Source organism: Eucalyptus grandis, chromosome 5 (assembly GCF_016545825.1).
Source record: "Eucalyptus grandis isolate ANBG69807.140 chromosome 5, ASM1654582v1, whole genome shotgun sequence".
NCBI classification, from domain to species: Eukaryota; Viridiplantae; Streptophyta; class Magnoliopsida; order Myrtales; family Myrtaceae; genus Eucalyptus; species Eucalyptus grandis.
This window is the reverse complement of record NC_052616.1, coordinates 42,755,854-42,761,357: the sequence shown is the minus strand read 5'-3', so window position 1 is coordinate 42,761,357 and position 5,504 is coordinate 42,755,854.

Genomic DNA, 5,504 nt, shown 5'->3' with positions numbered 1-5,504 from the left:
CGGTGTCAAACCCGACACTTGAGACTTTTCTATTTAAATATCAAAATTTCACAATTTTGGAATAAATATCCAAAGCCACAATTACCACTCAATTTGCACAATTTAGCATTCAATTGTATAAACTAAGCACACCATTACAATCAACACGAAATTCCGATCACCAGCTATCCCGGTATAATTTTCGGAAAATATTAAATATTTAAATAAATACTAATCAATCCAATAAATGCAAACTTAGGCCGGAAATGTTAATTTAACCACCTAAACGGGCCTAGAAAATTTCTGAACCTATCTAGATAAATAGCACAATCTATTTAACCCTTAATTAGTCTATTCTAACCACCTAACATGCATAAATAAGCAATTAAATCACTAATCTAATCTAATTAACCACATAATCCCTAATTAGCTTAAACTAATCACTCCTCAAACATCATTAGCTCCCTAAGCAGATTTAGCAAGTAAACTCACCGGTTTAGCGATTCGATGAGTTCACGGCGATGGCGACATGAAGGAGGGTGACAACCAAGCCTCTAGTGACACCAATGGAGGTTCGGACAGTCCTAAAAATGGGCCTTGAAGTTCACAGCCCACTGTGAGGTTTTGGCTTCTGCTTGGGCCAAGAAAGGCTGGAATGGGCAGCTAGATGGGGCTGAAATGGCAAGGGACGGCGGTGGTGGCTATAGTGGTCGACGGCGGAGGCGGACAATGGTTGGAAGGTGACGGTGGAGCTTCAGCTGAGCTTCGATGGCGACCAAGTGACTTGGGACAACAGCTGGGCGCGACAGGAGGCACGGGCTAGCGGGACGATTGCGCAGGCTCGCTAGCGGCGCGATGGGCGTGCGATGGCGGCAGGGGGCTTCGGTAGTGGTCGACGGGCTGGGGGGTCTCTCTTTGGTTCTCTCAAGTTTTCCAAGGTCTTAACATTGGATAAAGTGGCTTAATAAGGAAGAATAAGCTTCTGGTTGAAGAGGGGTCTCCTAATGGCCTAAATATCAAGCCAAATACTCATTGCTTAGCCCCCACCAGCTCTGCCCTATCCACGGCAGCCAATTCCCCTTCAATCTTCCTCTACAAGCTTCATTTGATGCCTCAAATGTTGCACACCCCCTTGGCCTATGAATTTGCCACTTTCCTTCTTCAATTCCATTTCAATTTCTCTTCAATTGGACTCAATTTGGTGCCCATAAAATCACCCAAGGTGCCCACACTTAAATTCACATTTTTCCTTGTCAATTGAACTAACTTGACGGCTAAAATTGCAACAAAAAACAGTACTATAATTTTCTTGATTCAAAATAGCCTTTGATTTTTCGCCGAAAATCTCGGTTTGCAGAAAAATCTTTGGAGGATGAGTTGACATTCCTAAAATGAATCATGACATGACATAACTTTCAATTTCTGAAATCGGTTTAAATTCGCGGTTAATTTCAATCGGGCGCGATTTTAGCATGACTTAACCTATCGGGTAGCTTTTAGGAATTTTTAGTGCAATTGACCAGTGGTTGATTATTTTCGAGCCATATTGTACATCTTTGACACATTGGTGACTCTTGGTTGTCGTGAAAATCTCGAGATTTCAAATACAGACATAGGGTACCAAAACGACAGAAAAATCGGTCTAATGCCGATCGACGAGAATTTTGCAATTAGGTGGAATCACCCATACTTAATCTAGTCTCTAATCGATTTTTAACTATGTCGTAATGACCATTGTAGATTAGCATGGTCGAGCAATCGATTCTTAGTCGAATTCTCAAGTCTATTGTGTTAAAATCCTTTAACGGCTTTACCAGATATACTAGTTATCTCGTGGGTTTCAATAGGCTATCGAAGTTTTACCGATAAGTTATAGAATTTAGGGTGATAGGTTAACAAGCTTTAGACAATAAACTATCAAGTTATGGACGATTAGCTATCATGTACGAGACAATAGGTTATTGGACTTTTGGAGATAGGTTATTGAATGTTAGATTATAAGTTATTAGGTTTTGGATGATAAGTTATCGAGATTTTGCCAATAGGTTATTGGGTCTTTGATGATAAGCTATTATGTTTAGGGCGATAGGTTATCGGACTTTTAACGATAAATTATTGAACGTTAGATGAAAATTTATCGGGTTTTTTATGATAAGTTATCAAATTTAGGGCAATGAGTTATCGGGTTGTGATAAGTGAAGTATGATATGTTGTTATAATATGTCATAATAGAATGATATACTATTACGTGGTGATATAGGTTATATGAAGTGATGTTGTGATAAAGCACGTTACTAAAGTATGTTGTGGCATTGTGATATGTATATTAATTGAAAGATGAGCTATTTGATGGTTTATGCTGACACATCATAAATGATTTTGACATGTTATGATGAAATTATTCTATTTTGATAAGTGACCTATACGTCATGGGCTCGTGAATTAAATGGTGCATTTATATGATATAATATGAGGGATGTGTATGACATGATGGCATATGGCAAAGATTGTTGCATATTGCATGGGCATCACATTGATTAATGAGAAAGATATGAAATGAATTGTGTAATAAAATGCTCGTGTGACCACCAAAAGACCTAGACATGTTTTCCGCGGGGTGTGAACCTGTCTTGATGCATTTTACGTGGGACGATGCCCAATTCTGTTCAGATGCCCCTAAGTCAATGGGATGCCATTCGCGGATGAATTTTAGAATGAATCTCCTTACAGAAATGTTGTCTTGATGTGTTTACGCAGGACATTACCATGTTCGATGGAGTGAGACGATGCCGGGTTATGCCAAATGATTGCGAACCTTTGGGTTGGTCTTGGCTCATAAGTGGCCATAATAATATGGACATATTTGTGTGACAAGTGTATGAGATTTGTATGTGATTAGGTCCATATTATAGCATGGCATTGGCGCATGATTTAACTATATTGTGTACTCGTACGATTGACTCAAGCATGTGGAAAGTATTATGGAAATTACCTATGCGTTATATCTTGATTAAATAAATTTGATGTAATTTGGATAGATAGAGTAAATGTAGAAAAACATGGTTAGGTTTTGCCATTAATAGATAATTGCGTGTTTAGGACGCATCTAGGTTGAGTGGCTTCCTTATGCGAGGTTTAGGAAGTTCACTCATTGGTTTATCTCAGTGCCATTTAATGATTATTTATAAGCCTTAAGAATGGCTGAGCCTTTTGCCAAATCTAATTTTGACTCCTTGTAGAGCATAGCCAGGAGGTGATTGACTACCCAATAGGAGAGATTGATGCTCGCTACACGTGTTATATCACGACCATTTGGGTCAATAGGGGTTTACCTAATATAATGGCTCACCGTTTTGTGGCGTGGTATTTCTGGGTAGGAGATGAGAGCCATGGTCCCACCCGTGATTTCAACAGTCCACTTAAGGCTAGGGGTTTAGGGGGAGGCATCAACTAGGATGCCATGGACGTGGACATCCTTGATAGAGAGGTGTCCAACCCTAAGCTCGACCTCGAGTGATTGTCGAGTTGGAGCCCTTGGATTCTAGAGCCCGTAGCTAGTTAGGTGATAATGGGTTTAGTAACACTTTTGAACCGCCTTTATAGTACTGGAGGTGCTAGGTGTACCCCGGGCCACTTTTTGGTGAAGGTTGGGGCGGTACTTTTGGACATATCGGATGTGGCGAAGCTTGTTAGGATTAAGTTGGTTTGATTAACTAGGTGTATATGGCTTGTTTGTGATGTTGACCATGATGCGCGTGCGCGCACACACACAAGTATGCATATATACACAGATCTGCTTGTGCATGTTATCGTTGTTATGAATGGGTCGGCGATGCCTCTCGAGATGTCGTAAATAAGTGACCAAAAGGAAAGAATAATGATAGTGCGGGTTGTCGTGTGGCCGTAGTGGATCGGGCGTGACATTCCCGCTTTGTTGGTATCAAAGCATGGTCATTACCTAGAATGATAAGGTGCGTTCAGACCTTGGGATAGTTAGCTAAGAACATGTATGGATGCATGTGATTGCTAATTTTTGATTATGAATTCTTAATTGTATTGTTAGGGATGTGGAATCAGTTGTGAAAGGAGTTTAGCCCAAAATCAAGGAGCAACAAGGAAGAGCAACTCCTGGGCCAACTAACGGCCAAGGCAAGGTGTGAAAGGATCCCAGGTTTGATGGGATTTTGTAGGCCTTAGATACCATTAGGAACCTGATGGGGTAGTAGGTTAGTAATAGGTTGCCGTTGCTGTTACTCATAACGGGGACTCGTTAGCTGGAAACGGTAACTATAGGTTAGTAGAGCAGCTCATTAAGTTGAAGCCACTCCAGTTCATAGGAATGGGTGATCCCGAGATTGCTACCTCATGGATTAAAGAAATGGAGAAGGCCTTAGCCTTACTTGGGTGTATTGAGGAGAAAAAAGGTGACCCTGGTGGTTTACCATCTACAAGACAACGTTAATGATTGACAAGGATGCCACTTGAGGAAGAATTTTTCTTGATGGTATTGTCCCGATGTGAGGCGCGTTCGTGGAAGCATTCAACATAAAATACTTTTCCAAGTGTGCTTGGGAGCAGAAGATGTCTGAGTTCCTGCAACTTCGCCATAATTGCTTGTTCGTGGACCAATTTAAGGCCAAGTTCGTGGAGCTGTCCTTGTATGCTCCAAGGATGATCGAGGACCTTGTGCATCGAGCTAGGAGGTTCTGGGATGGATTGAAACCGGATATTCATAGTCAGTTGGTATCCCTGAACCTGAAGGATTAGGAGGAGCTTTATGAAAGGGCACAACTGATCGAGAGGGATATGGCTGAGCAAGCAACCATATCTAGATCACGATTTGTTGCTAACAGGGATAGCCATCGGTTCGGGAAGAAGTTGATGACAGGAGGAAAAACACCCTATCCCTCCTAGTAGGAAGAACAACATTGGAAAGCCTGTGCATAACCTGAACCATGGATGTCAATTTTGTAGCAAGTTTCATGGATCCGTACCATGCCGCGCCCAGATGGGAGTGTGCTTTAGATGTGCTTAGCAGGGCCACCATGTTAGGAACTGCCCACAACAACGGGTGGGAGCATAGTCGCCACCACTATTCACGAGACAACATTCAAGAGATGCACCGTAGGACAATTTGAACTGATCCCTAGCCTAGAGTAAGGTGTACGCAGTGACTAGAGAAGAAGCCAAGGATTCCGAGGCTATAATTGCAAAAACGATCTCCTTATACCAACATGTTGCATACACTTTTTTTGATACAGAGGTGACACACTCATTTATAGTTGATTAGTTTGTTAAGTTAGCTGGGTTAGAATTGAACCATTAGAAATGGTCCTTAGTATCTCCACCCTTATGAGTGATAAGGTGCTATTTGTTTTTGACTACCAAGGGTGTGAAATAATTATTAATGGGAAAAATGAGTTGATATACCTAGTTGTCTTGACTATGCGTAATTTTGATGTCATAATAGGAATGGATTGGCTCACCAAGCGGGGGCCCGATAGATTACTTTAGTAAGGTCATAC